Here is a 20,301-nt window from a genome sequence, read left to right as displayed (position 1 = left end):
CGAGTTCTGTCCCCTTGAATGCAGGATTGCCCCTGCAGAGTCAAGAGGTCTCAGCATCCTCTGATCCCTTCTCCCACTCCCATAATAAACTGTAACATCCTCTGAAGTCAGGAGGAGACACAGGACAATGAGGGAAGCCACTCTTCCACTGTGCAGAACAAAAGTCACCCCTATAGGGTCTGCCTCACAAGGCTGAAGTGTACAGTTCACTTCTCTACAGGAGCCAAGACAAAGATCACTCTGTTTAATTTAACCGAGGTGAAGTTACTGCAGAGGAGCTGGACAACTTCACTGAGGCCTGGACTGCAACTTGTAACATCAACTTGAAATTCTTACTAGAACTCAAAAATTCAAAGTGTATTAAATTATCAATGCTTTAGGAACCAAAAAATAATTCAGGTCATGAACTAATTTGAAATTACAACCAGAGACTCTTCACATAGTATTAATTTATCTGTCTTTGGATGCTTTATCATGAATAGTGATTGGTTCATTATATATACTTACCCTAAGATACATTTAAAATATGGTTTAAAATTCTAAAGACAGCATTACCAACTGAAATGTGGCAGCAAGAACTAATTTAAATAGAGAAAACATTAATACAGTGATAGTTTCTTACTTTCTGAGAGAAGGCTCAGAGGTCATTGCACATTACATTTTGCTGTTCTTTCAATTTTTTCAAGCTAGAAAGATGCCAACAGGAAATACAGGTGCAGAGGAGTTGCTTTGTGCATCATCTCCTGTAAGGTTTTAAGGGGCATCAACCCTCCATCCAAGGTGCTACTTCTGGCAAATTATTACCTCAGATGAGGTCACAAAGTTCTGTCAAATATCACTCAACCAGGAGATGCTCCAATCACTCCTGACCAGCAGGACTCTCAATCCTTTCTTCATGATGACATGTCCTGTCTTTACTAGGAAGCAACTCCTACACACATGGAAAACATTTCTTCAGGTCTCTCAAAAGTAGAGGAAGAAAAGCAAGCCAAGAAAGGAGGATCAGCTATTTATTTGACAGAGATTTTGAACACAGTTTTTAAAACAAAGCTATCAACTTGGATACAAAGAAGCATTAACAATTTTATTACAGGTTTTAGAACCTCAGAGAAAGCTCTCAACAATAAAAATGGGTAATTTATTTTGAATATTTATTTATAATCTTTCAGGCAATGCCCAATCATGGCAGGATGCTGCTCATCACTTTCTGACAACTTTCTCTAGCAGAGTCCTGTCAACAGCTCCGCAATGGAATTGCTCATTACTACCCTGCAGACTCACAATTCCAAACCTCTGCACCATCTCTTTTTCTGATAACTTCTAGCAGACCAGCAAGAGCTCATTTTCCTTTGCAGAAACTGAACTGTTTATGCTCCAAACTTCTGATGACACTGGAGGGAAAAATGCAGAAATTGGCTAAAGATGGGCAGGATCCTACTACAACCTCTATGAGCAAGGAGACTGCAAATAAATACAAGATATCACACTTTTATGCTGTTAGAAAGGTCACCAGATTATCAACACTTGTTTTAGATAAAGACAGACTACTTCCCTTTCCAAATCTTTACTTTATTGTGCTTTCATTTCCAGCTGTAAAGGAAAAATTTGTGCCCATTATGTACTTTGTCATGGAGTGGACATAAAACAAAACTTAGTAGGCAGGTTTTGTCATAAATACCAAAGAGAAAAGTTTCAAAATGGGAAAAAATATACTAGCAGGCAGACACCACTTCTCCACCAACAGAGTAGGAAAATTTAAAGTTCCTTTAAAAAAACCTGAAGGCTTTACACAACTTTAACCTAAAATCAAATGTGACAAGAGCTTTTGGATGTGCTGCAAGAGACTAATAGCAACAATTTGGTTAAGAATAAAAAGCTGGTTTGTCACAACAGCACAACTCTGTGCACAGCCTCTCTCCAAACTCCTGAGGTGTGTATGAATACAAATTTCATCTTGTTAGTTGTTGAAGTTCTTTTTCTGCAAGATTCACTCTCCACAGATTTAGTGTCCTTGTCTTCTTCTATGCAACAAAACAATGCCCACTGGGAATCTAAAGCTGCTTCTTGCAGCATCAAAGTCCTGCATCAATCTTTTTATTCAGCAGCTGGGATGGGCTGACACCCTACTCCCCACCTCTCAGGGAGAGCATTCACCTTTGATCTCCAGCTTCACAGGGCAAGAAATCTCCACCATATAGATATGTATATATATGCACATAAACACATCTATGTACATATATGCATATATGTACACATACATATTTAAGGGTGGATGATTTGTCAATAAATGAGGCATAGGGGAACATTTATTCTAAGTGCATTTGTTTGTGCCATATTTGAGACAAGTGCATTTTATAAGCAGGGAGAAAAATCCATAAATGCTTTGCATTGGCAAAAGAAGCCTAACCCTCAGCTCAGGAGGTTGGTGCATCTGCCAGGACACAAATGTCACAGCACAGCACACTGCACTGCCTTAGCTCAGGGCAGAGCTTGCATTGCCTCTTCGGTGATGTGAACCAAAACTGAACTTGATTTCGAGTAAGAAATGTTAAAGGAAACATCAACCTGAGCTTAGAGAACAAAATGTCAACTTGGTGAAAAGCTCCAGGTGACTTTGACTGCAGTCAGTCACTACCAATCACTACTAAATATTTCAGGTCTTACAGCTGTGCCAGGACTTTATAACTCAAAGGACAAAAGCTGGAGCAAACAAGCCTTAAGGTGAAATCCTAACTGCTTCAAAATAACAGGTTGGACTTGATCTCAAAGGTCTTTTCCCATCTAGTTAAATCTGTGATTTTGTAATTGGGATTTTTTCCACTGGCTTCAGAGGAGTTAAGAATTTGCTACACACTGGATGCTACACATTAAATGATAACAGACATTATAATTTTATTTTAACTCATAAGTGATCTTGAAAAGACAGAAATTAGAAATATTAAGCACAGCATCCTTGAGTCCAGCTAAGAAAAACATTAGCACCAGGTAAAGCTCCTGCACAGTGATATGGATCAATCACATACAAATGCACCAAGAACAGTACTTCACCTACAGCCTGGGCTACACCACCTCTGATATTCCAACAGACCACAAGCACAGACATGTCCCACTAATGTAATGTTCACTAAGGCCAGAACACCACCCTGTGACATCTGTATTAATTTCCAGTTCCCCTAGAGAGTCCAGTTTTCATTTAAGAGACTTCAACGTCAGAAAATTCACAGTTCTGCTAAGAAATTCCTTCAACATTTAATTGCTTTTACTATTAATACAGTTTAGAATATTTCATACACAATCTGCAACCTTCACATTACACCATACTATGTTATGCAGTTTGTAGGGCACAAACTGCAGTGCTCTTTGAGAAGATGGTGATAACCCCTCACACATATGATTCAATATCTGAAAGGACTCTTGAGTTCACATCAAACATGAAGCATTTGCCAGGGTCTCTTGCTGCACAAATAAAAGCCACATGCCACAAACACGTTTCCAGAGGCAATATGCTAAGGACCAGCTACAAAGACACTACAGAGTATGCAAGTGCATAACGCAGATTTCTACAAACCACTTTATTTTGCTATTGATCAAAGTTTGCCTATCTCTGCAAAAAGGTTACTCAAATGCACAGAAACAATAAATTATCTTTGTTCAGAAAAGGAATGGAAGAACAGAAGTAGAGATACACATCAGTGAGTATAAAAAGTGAAAGGGAGAACAGGAAAATCTGATCTTTAGAAGAAGAAAGGTGCAAGCAAAGAGGAGCACAGACATGGACATGAAAGCAAGTTTCCATGGCATGCTAAGGGAAAATCCAAACAGAAAATTCATCTCTGCCCCAGTGAGAGCAGTCCTGCAGGTAACCAGGCACGTTGTGGGGTGAGGGGTGGCTGAAGGGGCAGCCTCCAGCATTTCCCATAGAGCCTCCTGCAATCCATGTGCCCTGGGCAGGGACAGAACTGGAGCTGAGTGTGCTCCATGTGCCCTGGGCACAGACAGAACTGGAGCTGAGTGTGCTCCATGTGCCCTGGGCACAGACAGAACTGGAGCTGAGTGTGCTCCATGTGCCCTGGGCAGGGACAGAACTGGAGCTGAGTGTGCTCCATGTGCCCTGGGCACACACAGAACAGGAGCTGAGTGTGCTCCATGTGCCCTGGGCAGGGACAGAACTGGAGCTGAGTGTGCTCCATGTGCCCTGAGCACAGACAGAACAGGAGCTGAGTGTGCTCCATGTGCCCTGGGCACACACAGAACAGGAGCTGAGTGTGCTCCATGTGCCCTGGACACAGAACAGGAGCTGAGTGTGCTCCATGTGCCCTGGACACAGAACAGGAGCTGAGTGTGCTCCATGTGCCCTGGGCACACACAGGACAGGAGCTGAGTGTGCTCCATGTGCCCTGAGCACAGACAGAACAGGAGCTGAGTGTGCTCCATGTGCCCTGGGCACACACAGGACAGGAGCTGAGTGTGCTCCATGTGCCCTGGGCACAGACAGACCTGGAGCTGAGTGTGCTCCATGTGCCCTGGGCAGGGACAGAACTGGAGCTGAGTGTGCTCCATGTGCCCTGGGCAGGGACAGAACTGGAGCTGAGTGTGCTCCATGTGCCCTGAGCACAGACAGAACTGGAGCTGAGTGTGCTCCATGTGCCCCTGCCCCTGCAAGTGCAGCAACAGCAGCTCAACCAAGTAGGGGAATAAACCAGTCAGCTTTCTACAAAAAGGGATTTGCAGATAAGCACAGCAATAGAGCTACCAAGAAGTCAGGAGTTAGCACAGTACCAGAAATCAGCTTCTCTGAAGTAATTTAGTCCTACACAAGTTGCCTTGAACTTCTCATGAGCAAAGTGACTAAAGTTACCTTGCAGTAGCAACTGATACCTCTCAAAATCCATGAAATGTGTAGAAATCATGACTAAAACATGAGACCTCACATACATATGCCAAGTGTTTCTTTTTTATTTTTTAACATAGAGGTCCTGCAGTGACAGAACCCAAGTGATCAGATTCCTCAAGCCTGCCCTAAAGCCTTAACACACTCCTGCTCTGCTCTCCAAACCATGACCTTGTCTTCAGGCAAACTGTGAAAGCTGTCCAAGATCAGGGCATTCTGGAGGCACATCCACTGCTATGGCACAGCTGCACTGAAGAGCCAGCTTGTTTCTGGCTTCCCCTTCACTCTCACTGCTCTATAAGCCTAAAGGTCTTACTGTTGCAAAAAAATTGTCTAAACAAGGAAAATAACTGCAAAAAGAGCAAGCAGAGAGCCAGCTTGACCAGAGCAATGGCAAAGAGTTGCTTTGTCACAACATACAGATTGCAACCAATTCATAGTTATTTCTCTTTCATCACGAGTAGGAAGCTTCTTACAAAATTGTTAAAACCAGCACAACCCGAGTTTACCCAGAATTAAAACATTTGTAAAGGGTTTGTGTACAGTACTGATTTTGATTCTGATTTTGCTCAACTATGAGCCACATAACTGCCCCCCAGAACAGCAGGCCAATGTCTGTTCACATGGTCATTCCTCCAAGGAGAGCACTTGACCTCAGCAGCACACTGCAGCATCCTCACAGCATTTCCATGCAGCAAGAAATGAGCTTTTGGCTAATTTATACACATCTGGGTAATTCATTAAGTGGTTAATACACTATGAACACAAAAGGTTTTAGTCAACAAGCCTGTTCAACTTCACAGGAAGTTTCCTTGGGTAGGACTGAATTGTTTGGTGCACAGATTTCTGCACAAAGAATTTGCAGCTGAGCAATGCCTTGAGTAGTGTCTTCTTATGACCTGTATCACCAGTGAGGAAACATCTGTGTTCACTTTGTTTATTCAGCAAGCTCTGGAGCATTAGGGATAATAGAAAAGCTTCTTCTCAAGGACTTATGCTCACAGTCAGCAGCTGGAATGGCCAAAGGTTTGGGGGTTTGTTGGGTTTTTTTCCCCTTCATACATACACAGAAGAACTACTTAAGGAGAGTGGTAATCTTAAAAGAAATATGAGGCTTGCAACTAGGTATGTTCAGACAATACTCTTATTTATGCTGATATGTGCAAACCAAATGGCTTCATAAATATCTGTGTTAAATTCTTAAAAATAAAATGCATAGAATTGAAGCAGAATAAGCTGCTTCTGCTACTGGCAAGCAGGCACTGAGCTGAGGGAAATGTCACCTTTCACTGACTTCCTCCAGGCTGAGCACAGGTTTTGGGCCACAGATGTGTGCAGCTCACAGAAAAATTATCCTGATTACTGATGTAGCAGAAAGAAGATAAAATGAGTTCCATTCACCAACTGCTCCAGAACAGAACCAGCTGCTGCAAAGTGAGCCAGGCACAACCCCAGCCTGTAGCACTGGTAACAGAATCTAACCATCACTGTCCAGACCTGGACCACCCACCCCACCAAACCAGGGTCTACCAGACAGCTGAAGGAGAAGGGTCTCTTCTCTTGGGGCAGGAAAGGTGGCTGCACAACCCACCTGGGTACCTCGAGGGCTGGCAACTGCTCTGTTAACTGACAGTTCCAGCTGTGGCTGAAACAAATTCAAGACTCTGAAACTGAAACAGAGAAAAGAGCTTGCCTGCTTCTGGGAATCCTGCACAGGGTGGTGCCAAGCACAGCACTTGCACTCAGAGCTGTAGACAACAGTGACTTTTTGCACTGGTACTGGAATACCAGCAAAGTACCTTTATGCCATCTCCTTGGTCACAGCAATCCCCAACAGACATTGGGGCAAAAAAAAACCATCTCATGCTATTCTTCAAATGGACCTTCTCTTCTGCATTGCTCAGTGAGTCACTTACCAAGTTCTGAATGCCCTTTAAACCTTCAAACTCCTTTGGGTGACTGCTCTATCCAGGATAGTCACCCTGTCACTAAAAAAACCCAAACAAACAGACACAGATGTGTGGCAAACACCACTCCTCAGTGCAGCTTCAATCCCCGTGTTTGTTGTCTGCCAGGCAGTGGTGCACACAAACCTGGTCCCTGTCCATGACTCAGTGCTTCTGTTTGACTGGGAAGCAGAGACAGCCAGCCTGTGTTTTCCTCCTCCAGGAGAGGCCACACAAGCAGCACTCTGTAAAGCTGGGAGTTGAATCTACATCCACTTGCACTCACACAGAGCACCTTTCTTCTAGACCCTGAGGCTTTGTTTTATTTTTCATCAAAATTAGGTTCACACAATCATAGTGTCATTTAGGTAGGAAATGACAGTAAGATCATTGAGCCCACCTGTTAAAAACACCATAAACCAGCCATTGAAGCTGACACAATGTACAAGTGGATCTGAGTACAAGACAACAACATCAATATTTGCATGAACATAAACTTCAACATAAATGTTTGCAGTTTAATCTCACACTGCCAGATGCCTGGGCTGATCATCACTCATGAGTAATTTGGATATCTCTTTAGGTGGGGATCAATACATTTAAATTAAATTTAACACAGGTAATCCACTTGAATACAAAGCAGGCATTTTAAACCCATTCACAAATCCCACCCATCCCCTCCAAATCTGGCCCAAGGAAATCCAGCAGTTACACACTGAAGCACATGACCTCTAAAAAGCTGACTGAGATAATCAGAGCTAAAGAGCTCTGAGCAGAGCAACAGAGAGGGATTCAACACACCTGCCATCACCATATTTCCATAAGGCAAAACTCAGAGCACGGTCTTCCTGCATGAGCATCCTTAGTAATTCAGCATGGGATTAAATTATTAACATTCCACAACTTTCACTGAGACCAAAAAAGGCCAGCAGAATATGAAGAGCCCTTAAAAAAAAGAATCCTGAATTTTAAGTTTTTATAATCATAAAACACTAAAAATGGAGTGCAATTGTTAAATAATTCCACCACTACCAAGAGAAATATGCAGGAACTCAAGCTGTAACTGCCCAGCACCACCGATCTCTCCTACCTCAGGTAATTCCATTCCAAACACAGAACAGAAAAGAATATAATATATTAGTTTTACAGAATCAGTATTTATAAAAAGCCACTAAAAGAAGTATTGCTATCAAATATTTCCTTTTTTCTAGTATCCCAGAACACTTCAGGACAAGAACAACCTTTATTTCCAGGCCCTTTTCACTCTAACAATTTCAAAGAAAATACAAAGGCTGTATTGAAAACCCACCCTAACACAACCATATTTACAAGACTATTCTTGACTGATTTTACATCCACATCTGCACTCCACATCCTAATGAAGACACTCCACGGCTCTGAAGGACCACAGGTTACTCTTGGTGTGCTGTTTTACTTGAGCTCTCACACATCTGCATCTTCATCCTATAGCAGACAACTGAGAACACTGAAAAAGGCAAAATTCAGCTGACAAAGGTGTCTCCAAATCAGTCCTGTACAAGAAATCTCTCACACATCATGCTTCCACAGGATAATGATCAAAGGTGGAACCAGCTCTAAATGAGAAGATTTTCTGAAGGAATCTGCTACTAAAAGAGTGTGAACTTGATGAAGTGATCCTAGACTTGTTTAAACTGCATGCTGCAAAGCAAAAGATTGCTAAGCAACATTCAGTCTCCAAAATTCTAGCCTGAGCAACTCTTGCTTATATTTGACCACAAATATTTGGCCACTATGGAATACAGGTATGCATGCCTCTGTTTGCATGAGAGTTGCAAAACTGAATCTTGAGCACATTTTACTCTAGTAAACAGGAAGGGGAGAAACACAGAAACCACCAAACCACCAACTCTCTACTAAAGAGATGATTTGAACACCTGTGGTATCTCTGTGTTGCTACGAAACTACCATCCTAACCTTAGCAACAGATTTAAACCTTTGAGGATACCTTTTGCTCTCTGTGGGCCACATAAAACAGGCAAATGCTGCAGAAGGGTTTATTTTAAGCTAACAGGAAACAGTATTTCAAACTGGACAACACAAGTTAGGAAGGAAGCAACTTACCAATGATAGCAAGCAAGGAAAAGAACCCCACACCAATTTATTCAACAGTGAAGCACTATTTCAGTTACTATTTACCAAGGATGGGACAGAGACCTGAAGTACTTTCCTCACCAGCTACCTTAACCCACTTCCTAACCAACACAGTCCCAGCAGAGTTACTGAAGTCCCTGCCAGAACTCCCACTGATTCCCAGCTGGAGCCTGGACCAGCCTCTGCAACCCCTGACAAAAGCCCCAGAAACAGGAGGCAATTGTTCAAGGATGAGGAGGAAGTGAGTACACAAGGCTGTGTTAAAGCTCAGAATAACATACAAACATTTAGAAGCAAACAAAACACACAGCACCTCATTCACTGCCTACCAAAGGCTTGAAAGCACTGGAGGTGACAGAATTTAGGGCTAGTTCTGGTAACTAAGCTGGAAACACACCCCTGAGGTTGAATCCAGGACAGTATGAAATTCAAGGGCTTCCTTTCACTTATCCCTTCCAGGTGACACCACTCCACAAACAGCATCAGGAGCTCAGTGCACGACTGCTGAACACTCTGCAAAATTACACTGACACTTCAAAAGCTACATAATGCTCCAGCAGCTGCTGAGCTGTCCCCATTGTCCAAAGATGGAGACCTTGAAGGAACATCTGACCCCTTTTTTCCTTCCACAGTTATTCATTCATAGGCCCTCGATATGAGAATTATTGTACATTTACATGAGTGCAACTAGAAAGTGAAAATCCCTTAAAGAACTTAAACTACAGAATAAGCTATTGATAATAGCCTGGGAGAACATGAGATCATTGTTCAGTCTGACAGTCACGATGGTACTAAAATGGACAAACCCCAAACCACTTTAAATAACTTTGTCAAATTTGTTTGAAATCTTTTAACTTATATATCTGGTTGTATAATGGCAAACAAATCCTGTAACAGCTTTCACATAAAATACCTTTAGGTCAAATTCTGCTGTGTGAAACACAGGATCCCACAGCACCTGTAGAATTGAAGTCCCAGGCTACATGAACCTACCCAAAATACCAAATTAACCCTGTTCTTCCTCTGCATCAACTACCTCTTAAAATGGTCCTTTGTAATGAGATTCACCTCTGGAAAATTCCTGTCCTCTGAAAGCACAATAAATGCATTTGTATTTATCCAGGTTTTAAACTGGTTGTGCTCTCACAGGTCCCACAGAGCCTTACAGCTGACCTAACTTCTGCTCTCCCCCACACAGCAGCTTGTCCTGCAGTACAAGCTTGTCCTGCCCATTTCATGAGGCATTTCACTGAATCCCTAACCAAGGGGAGCAAGCTCCCCTAAACTCACACTCTAGAAGCCCACTGCAGCTTCACACAGGAGGGCAGGAAAGGGCCAGTGCAGTCTGCTTTTCTTAGACATCCACAGATGAAAAAAATCTACTTCAAAAGAAAGCAAAACACCATCTTTTTAAACTGGGGGTGGAGGGTGAGGAGCAGAAATCTCTGTTTACACTGTCTGAAGTGAGCAGGTTTGAGACCATCTTCTCCTCATAAATAGTCATTAATCACTTGCAGTCACTTAGCACAGGAGGTCATGCAATGACAGCCTGGCCAGTGTAAATGTTTAATGCTGAATTAGATTAGAAAGGCTCAGGACAGGGCCATCATAGCTACAGTGCTACCTGCAAAACCTCCCAACTTTCCTTTGGTTTCAGCATCACTGAGGCCTGAGCTGGGCTTTAGGGAGGAGATGATGTGGCCTTGCTGTGAAGGTGAGACACAGCAAACATCACAGAGCTTACTACAGAAATCCAGATGGCCGAGAGCTTACTGCACTGTTTTATCACTGTGCTGCTATCAACAGGTACACAGGTAAAACACTATCACCTATTTCAATCATATCTCTGTTATTAGAAACATGAATACAGGGGTGATGAGTCACCTGTAGGGCACAGGAATCTCCAACTCTCTCCTGGGGACCCACCCAGCACACAGGCACTGCCATGTATTGGCACATGACATGCCAAAAATACAGACACAAACATCCTCATTTGTGTGCACAGAGCTGGAGGAGCAGGACTCTGATGGTTTTACAAGAATATTCCATAAACCTCCTCCCCCTGTCCTCCATTCAGTTAGCAGCTCAGTCAGAGCCAACTACAGCTATAATTATTGTCATAATTATTATTTTAATAAGAATCAATGACTTATCAAAATATTGCGCTGAAGACTTTCACGTCTTTTTTTGTAAGACTGCCAAAAAGGCAGCTCATTGCTGAGGTACTGCTCCATGTACTCTGCTAGCAGGCAGCACCTCCAAGTTTCTATTTCTGCCACTGAGTGACTAAACTCAATTCCAGTGAATGCCAAAACATAAGCAGTTTGAGGAACAGTAGCAGTGCAAAGTATTATTATTCTCGTAGTGCATACACACTAACAGCTTTGTTTACTACACTCACTCCTCCTCTTCTTGTTTCCTTGGTTTTACATACTGTGGGCCAAGTTGCTGAACTCAGATGCCATAAGGTAGCCACCTGAATTCTTATTTACATATTTAAACAGCTGTCAGGCACCCACAGCAAGTTTTAAGAGCACAAGAAAGCCTGTAAACAAGTAAGTCAATCTAGTCAGATGCCTAGATTTAGCCCCAGCTAGCCAAATGTGGCTATCTGCAGACAAGTTGCTAGTTTCAATGAGAGTATTTTTTTAATAAGGCAGGATTAGCTTGATAACAGATTATTTTTTATTTACATATCTGTTCACGATGACTCCAAGATCTCTGGTAATGCTCCATTTCCACAGAGAAGTTCAGTTTACATTTTCATAATTAGCAGATGGCCATTTATTCAGTTACAGCTCCAGGTACACTGCCACACTGAGAAAAAGGCTCCTGAAATAACAAATGACACTGGCAACTGTGGGACTCCTCACCAAGGGTGGGAGCTGTCACCCCTCTGAGTTCACACAGGACTCTACTCGCCTCTGTGACATGCAGTGCTGCAATTCTAAAGAACCAAAAAATTCCCTTGGAAATGTCATTTTTCAGGTTTGTTGTGCCTCTCCCAAGTAAGGGTCAACAGGCTGGATGTAGTTTCAGAGAGATTGTTTCACTTGAATCAATACAGTCACAACCTCAAATGCTTTTTCTTTGAAAGAAGACATTTTAACTGAACCGTGTGTGCTCCTGAATCAGAAAGAATGCAATTATAAAGAACAAAGATAACTAGAAACAGGTTGAGTTTTAAGAACAAAATGAGAGACGTCTCAGAAATTCAGACAGCATGAATTCCAAAACTGATCACGACAAAAAGTCAGCAAATGGCATCAGCTTGAAGAAAAATACTCAGATTTCACCAGTATAACTGAACTAAAAAGTACATCTGAAGGGCAAGCAAAGGCTGCAGCATGAAGCAGAAATGAGTGCCCATGACTCATTCAACCAAATCCAAGTTAAACTGAAGTTTGCAGTGTCATTCAGCTTTGTAGAATTGTTTTAAATAAGCATCCCACTTACTCTCTAATAATAGAACAGCAACAGAACAGTAGCTTGAAAACAAAATATATGTGGGAGGCATTCACGATCTGACCTCAGAGTTAACCACACACTGGTGTGAAATCTTTTTTAGTTAAATTTTTAAATTAACTGGTATTCATTTATTGGTTTAATTTCATCATTTAAAAAAAAGGAGCAAATTATAGATGTGCTATAAATAGCTTGTCCCTTGGAGAAATTCTCTAATCATCTCTAAAAATAAGAAGTTATATGATTTCATTGTCCTGTACTGACCCTTTCAGGTTACATACGTACATGTGTTTAGGTAATGCTACATGTTGCTCAATTTTTATATCCATACAGTTACAAAAAGCTGGTCTCTTCACTTCCAGTGCATACTCACACTCGTTAAAGCATTCAGTCCTGCATTTGTTGTAAAGACTGGGAATTACTCTATAGGAAACACAGATCCACAAGGCATCAAAACCATTTTGTACTTCCAAGTGAAGCCTGGAAATATCCTTTACTTGCCCAAAAGTAGCTGGGTAGCCAATTTGTAATACTAACCTCTTGCTGCCTTCTCTCTTGAACCATACACACCAATCAAACTTAAACTCATCTTCCCTCTAGGCTGTATAGTGCCAATCACAGAGAAATTCTGAGTGGTGGGTGGGCATCACTGAAGCAGGGTTTGTGGGAGTCTGTGCTGAACAATTCCCTGATGGCAATACTGCAAAGTTCCAGTTGTGACTCTGGTTAACTGCTAGCAGCTCTAACTTGCTGTTCAGCCTGTAAACTCTTCAAGACAGGGACCTCTCCTCACATGTGTCTGTGAAGCTTCTAGTGCCCAGATGGTGCCATACAAATGAATAATAATTATATTTTCATGTAGACCATTATTGTGCATAATGTAAATTACTTTCACTGATCCAAGAGGAAATAATTTTCTCATTTTGAAATGAAAAGAGAGAGTAAAAATAATGATTACTTGTTTGATGCTATCATTATAACAATAATTACATTAGTGGTCCAGAATCCCCAGCTGGTCTGTACTGACTTTAATGGAGTTATACCAATGCATGGCAGCTGACAAGCTGCTGGTCCTTGCTGAAGATCTCAGCTGCCTCACAAGAACAGATTACTTCAAACCCACACCACTTCCATGAAGGATGGGACATTAATTAACCACACTTTGCAGACTCAGGAAGACAAACACCAGAGCTGGCATCTGCAGGACTGGATTTCTTACAAGCATGGCAGGTACCTGAGCATCACTGCCACAGCCCCTGCCTTGCTGGCACAGAGGAGCAGGCTTCTGCACAGATGCACACCTCAAATGAGCTGAGCTGCCTTCTGGAGACACTCAACTCTGATCATGAGAAGGCTTCAGACCCCACATGTTTGGGAGATTCAACCCAGGCTTAAGCAGCCCAAAGGAAACAGCCATGATCAGCAGTACCAAGTGTGAAAGGGAAGAATAAAGTTGGGACCAGCCAGGGCTTGGTTCCTCTGGAGGAAAGAGATAAAAACCACAATTATCAGACCAAAGAGGACTAGTCTGGAGTACCAATAACTGAAAAACCCAAAACTACCTGTCATCCTTAGCTAAGTGGCCTTAAACACTTTGCTAAAGATGTCAAGAAGTGACAGATGAGAGCAGGCAACCATGACTTCAACTTCTCCTTGTCCCACAGAGCTGCCTCCCATTCAACATGTGCTCTGTGGAACATCAAAGACCTACCATTACTTAAAAAAAAAAGGACTGAGGTTCCAAGTCTAAAAATCAGACTCAAACACTTGAAACTGCTAGTCCTCAAACTCCAGTCATACAAGCAGTTGTACACACCAGAACCCATGTGCCCTCTGAGTATCCACACAGGGATGCTCCTGCTTCTGCCCAAATCACACATCCCATCAGCCTACATCAAAAGAAAAAAAATACAGCACACTGTATCCCAGTTAAAGAGTCACAGTGAAGTGCCAGATCTAACTTTAACACTATAAAGAAAAAACAGGAAGTATTTGATTAAAATTAATCCTTGAGGTTATATAATTTGACTGTTGCTACAAACTAAGATCACTACATGCTTTCATTGTACTCCTGGCCCTTCAGCAAGCACTAATAAGATGCCATATCACAGATCATGGACTTCCAATGCTGAAAGGAAGAAATATTTTGAAAAATGTTTCTGAATAGAGCCAAAACATGTGGCAGGTAATGAGGTCCTTTTACACCAAAAAGTACCCATTTTGCAATAGCTGACAGGAAGTAAATGTGATTTGTACATCCCCTGTACAACAGCTGGTCTTCTCTTGCTAAAAAATTAAAATGCTTCTATTTCAAAGGGAACATCTGCAAAATCCCATCACACTAAGGAATAAAAACCAACACAACAAAAAATACACTGGTGGCCTGCAAAAGGCTTCCGATCCTTTTTGTATAACACATTCTCCCATTCCTGCAGAGAAGATGCTTAACAAGGTAACTGCTGCAGGAGACCAACAGTCTAATCTGGTTCTAATACTCCCCTTAAATGATGCATGCATGAGTTCTCTTGCTGCAAAGATTTGTTTGTTTTATTAACGTGTGCCATGTTAAGTGCTAAGACTTTGTAAAAATGATTGTGCACCTTCCAGCTGCAGATGTATTGTCTCCCCCTTTGCCATTACTAAATGATGAGTTGTCTCCATTCTCCTTCTTGACTGCTATTAAAGTCATATTGCAGCATGATTAAGCTCCTGATAATAATTAAAACTGTACTTAACAGTCAAGTCAGTACTATGGACCCATTCTCTAAGAAATATATCATTTTTGGCCACATAACTGCTCAATGCTATTAATTTTATTCACAACACAGGGTACCTTAACTAAGCTATTTCACTGAGCCCAGTGTACTAAAGTGAGACTCAAGTTTCCAGATATTGATTAATTCTGGACTGAAGTTCAACACAAAAATGATTACCTCACATTAAGCTTCTTTACACTTTTCACGTCTAGAAATTTTTCTGAAAAACAGTTTTTCCTCATTTCATGTGTTTAGATTCAATTACTGAGGACACAGGTCTACATCAACAAGATACTTAGAGTGGAATATATTTAACTAGGTACCATTTGATTGTGTCTATTATGGAACCTATACATACACTGATTTAAGCAAAACGGATAAATCACTGGTGGAATAGCTCCTTTTTTCTTGAAAATTCCATTGTTTTATGGAGCTTAACAGCTTATTTTACACATAAGTGCAGCTCTTACAGTGAGCTCCCAGGGACTAAGTGACTCTTCAGCAGGAGCCCAGTTCCTTGCCCATGGCAGAGCTCCCTCCTTCAACACACACCTGCTGCCACCCCGTGCAGAGCTTTAATGCTGCTGCTGCACTGAGAGCTGCGCTCCATCCAGAAACTCACTTGTCCTGTGCCTCCCACGCGGATGCTTGGCAGAGGGATGGTCCAGGCTGTGTGTTTGTTTTTGGCAAAACAGTGCTGGGAATCCACCTGCACAATCTAAACATTCCAGGGGCACATATACTTCAAAAGAAAACTCTCATTTGCAAACTTGAAAGAATCCCGAGCCTTTATATGATACACAAGGTGAATTCTGCACTGGTCTTAGTTTGGGAAAGCATTTGGAAAAGGCAGGAGAAAATAACTGATGGACAAACCTTAGAGAAAGGGGAGTAAAGCCTCCTGGGTTTTCTTCCCTGTATGATTCCCATGGTGTTTTCCAGCATTAAAGTTGCTGCTTCTTTGCATTTGGTTACAACTGGTCCCAGTTTTTAGAGCCCTTAGCATGGAGCAGAGCAGCCCCTGGATGCCCTTCCCAGCTTCAGTAACCAACAGGGATTAGAGTTTAGGCACACATTGTAATTACTTTTCGCTTCTTGCACCCTTAACCTGGTGGAGCTCAGCATGTATCACCAGGAGGTGACAAAGAAGGAAAAAGCAAGGAAAAAAAAGGTTTGAGCACATTCAGCTGATCAACCCATGGAGGACCCAGCCTGACTCTCCACACTGCCAGGAAAACAAAAAATACCACATTTCCCACTACAGCTGTGAAATTAAGGAGAGGCACTGGTGATCCTCAGGACTGTCCTCCCCAGCTTAACTTTTGCTTGGAATTAAAACTGCTCACTGACCCCCAACACACTTTCTTTTCATTCTACAGTTCACAACATTTTGAGCTATTGATATGTTTGGTGCCTTTGACAGCTTTATACTCAAAGAAACATACCACAAAACACACAGAATTTCAGACTGAAGAAATGCTTTGATCCCACACCAGCAGGCAAGAGCTGTATTTCACTGAACTGACAGTAACAGTGCACTGGCATTTCTGCTTTATGGCAAAAGAGGCAGCAGTGAAAACCCAAGGCTAAGCAGGCACCAAGGAGCAGCACTACCCACAGACAGTGCCTTCAACACCCAGTTCCAAGGCAGGGGCCACAGCTGGGCAGCACAAGCGCACCCCTATGATGCACAACAGCCTGTCTCTGCAACATCACAGCAGCAGATGCTCTGCTATCACATCCCTGTCATCCTCAGCAGCCCCAAAGGAGGATTTCCATCCCATTTTCTTCCCTTTGGACTCCCAACACACAACACCCACAAGCCCTTTCCACCCTCCCCAGCAGGCTGCAGTAAGGAAATCCAAGACTGAGCAGCATCCTTATGGTGTTTTCACAAAAAGCTGCTGCACACTTCTCAAAGATAAAGACCCTTGTATAAAAATCAATCCATTCTCAGAAGGGAGCTTAATTCTTCTATGCTTTTACACTTGAGTTATGCTGCATGAATAAAGCTTGTGCAAAGGGAGCAGCTGCCAGAACGGTTACAAGCATACACTGACATCAGTGCTAAAGATACAGTTGGTACTACTTTAGAAGTATCTATAAGCTGGTTTAATTAAATATGGAACAACTGCAGGAAACTGCTTATGACTAATGAAAGCTCCAGATGTAGCTGGCCAGGGGATCTAGCACAGTAAGTGTTTTCAGTTGCAAAATTGCTCAATTCAAATTTGTTTCTTCCTGCCAAGTTGGCAACTCCCATTCACTTACATACAGGTACAGTAGCAAACCTTTTAGTAAAGTACAATGTTATTTTATCTACCAAATGATACTGCTTATTGCATGTATCTGACAGCATTTAACAAAAATGTAAATATCTTTTAAACACCTGGTTCAAAGCATTATGTTTCTTTTCCCACAGACACAAATTACCAAATCCTCACACTACTTATGCCTAACTCAGTAAAGTAAAATAGGCACCCCCATTTCAGTCTTTTGCACAGGACTGAGACAAATTAAAAACAAGATAAATAAAAGCACTGTAGGCTCATCTGGTAACTTTCAAACATAGGCTTGAAGAGCACTGTCTTCTGCCAAATGTCCAAAATCTGGTTTGCATAACTATTGAGTATAAAGGCTCATATAAGGGTAGTTAGCAGGGCAAGTGAAAAAAGTACAAAAACCACCATCAAGTAATACATCACAGACAAACATTTAGCAGCCTTTCAAAAATCTCCTCCTCAAAATGCATTAAAACTCACCACTCCGCTCACAGACCAAAGACACGTTGAAATTCATACTATTTTTGGTTAAAATGCAAGACTGAGAAACCTTTGAAAAGTCCTTGGAGGGCCCCTCAGATGCGCTCAACCCAAGACATGTGGATATAAAGGAACCACTGTATTCACACCAGTCAGCTTCTCCAACTGCTGCAGAACAATTTGACATACACAAACTATGGGAAACTAGGACTGGGAAGGACACTAACTTTGCTTGGATATTAAATAAATTGCGTTGTAATGTGCAAAGAAAGCAACAGAAAAAAAATCTTCCTTTATACAGATGATATACAATTCAATTTCTCATATTTTCCTCATGAACTGAGTCTAAAATCAAGACTGGTAACATAGGCAAGACCAGTATCTTTACCTACCAATTTAATACCTTTTAAGTTTCTAAGGCAGAAGGCTGCACAAAGTCAATTTCTCTATCACTTTTCCACCAAGCACACATTGCAGCCGATAGACGGATACTTAAGTGTGAGGTTTTGTATTCTCACAAAGTAATTTTAAGGATGGCAGCCACTTCCCAGGCTAAGCAAAGCCACAAGTACCATAAAGTCATCTTGAAGAAGCCTTGCCAGATCACCTCTTGACATAGCATCGTTAAGTACGCTGCACTTGCTTTGAGCATTGTTGCTTTTTTTTAAATATCAATGTCAGACATTGTGGCACAGCCCAGTGTGATCCAGAGCAGTCATTTAGATAACGAGGGGAAAAGAGGTGCACTCAGCATGGGTTTTAAAACATGTTTTCTATTCAGAACCCCAGTGCTCCATCTTTAGGTCTTTGATCAAAACTGTATGCAAAAGGCATGATTCATAACTGCCAGCATCAAAATACTCATATTCGGTGTCGGCATGTGGCCAACACGGAAACAATGAGCTGCTGACCCCGAACCCAGCCTTGTTCCAGCACACCGGGTGCAAACTGGACACTGTGCCAGGACATTTGTAGGACAACTGCTAAGAGCACATGTTCCAGCATAGCCCAGAACCCACAGAAGAGGATCATTTCCTAGAAAGTCTGGGGAGCTGGGAAGCAGGGCAGAAGCTCCAGGCGCAGCCTGCCTGCCCAGGCACCAGTGTCTGCCAACCTTGGTAACCCACACTGGAGAGATCAGGAAGGAAAAAGGCTGGAGAAGACAGAGATGAAAGCATAAAAGGCTTGATGGACAGGAAAAGAGGCAGAGGGCAAGGTGCTGGAGGAAAAATACTGGAGCAAAAATAGCTACATTTACGAACACAGCAAATACCAAGATAAGCTTATGTGTAGAAGTGAATTCAGTAAACTAGAGTTTAATTTTCACATCTAGAAAGCAGAGCAGCATCTGCACACCGTGGATGGGTACATACTACAAGTTGTCCCAAACGTTAGCAATGGAGTACTCCTACACTGGGAGCTCAGCTCTTTGCAGCCTGTCGAGGCCAAACCACTTGTAATCATCCTTGGAATTTACAGGGATAAGTCACCTCCAAGCCCTGAGTTCTCGCCTTCTCTCTCAAGGATGTAAACAAAAATATAGAAACCGACAAAACTGAGCATTCACTTTCAGAGGCATCACTTACTCAATGGAAGCCTACTGCTAAAAGAATAAAATGAAAACCAAAGGAAGCTTCTCTTGAGCTGGAGAATACTAGCACTGGTGCTACATAGCTGAGGTTTGCAAGAACACTGTTAATTTGCTTTTTCACATGCCTAATAGAAAATTCAAAAATAGAAAATTCAAAAATAGAAAACTCAACTGGCAATCGAGCCAGATTTGCAACCCCTTGTGGTTTCAGGCCCGAGTCATTTGAATGAAAACCAGGGAGTTTACAGAGGAATGAGGTAAGAGACAAGGTCCTCATCCTGTGTGGGCACAGTTTCAGTGTCCCTGAGTTGTCAGCGGTTAATAAAATGATCGCATTACATTTCACTGCCCATCACCTGGGCCTCTTAGAGCTGTGCAATAAAGCATAGCGCCTGTGCGCTTTTCTGGGTGGAAAAAGCGAAGTAGCGCTAAAACAAACCCCTGGGACGGAGTGGGGCAGGCGGCTCTCCCGCCAAGTTCGGGGATGCTGGGATGCCCGCGGCAGGCAGCGCCGGGAAGGGACGAGAGATCCCTGTCTCGGGGAGGGGAGAGGATCCCACGGATGGATTTTCGGGCTCTGCACCGCGGCTCCCCGGGCAGCACCGGGGCAGCACCGGCCCCGCACCGCGGCACCTGCGGGAGGCGCCCACGCGGGCTGCGGGGAACGCGAGCCCCGGGGCGACCGCGCCTCGCTCGCCCCAAGTTGCCCGCGCCGCAGTCCCGGCAGAAGTGCCGCCAGACGCCGTGAGACACCGCC

The 20,301-nt window shown here is 42.6% G+C and overlaps 1 protein-coding gene across 4 annotated transcripts in view; it reads right to left on the bottom strand.

Annotated features, from left to right (window-relative positions):
- The window catches only part of XYLT1 (xylosyltransferase 1), a 178,009-nt gene that overhangs the window by 157,275 nt on the left and 433 nt on the right, over positions 1-20,301 (bottom strand). The gene's annotated exons all lie outside the window — the stretch shown is intronic.

Source organism: Catharus ustulatus, chromosome 16 (genome assembly GCF_009819885.2).
Source record: "Catharus ustulatus isolate bCatUst1 chromosome 16, bCatUst1.pri.v2, whole genome shotgun sequence".
Lineage (NCBI taxonomy): Eukaryota > Metazoa > Chordata > Aves > Passeriformes > Turdidae > Catharus > Catharus ustulatus.
Note: the sequence above shows the minus strand (reverse complement) of the source record. Positions and strands in the feature narration are given on the sequence as shown.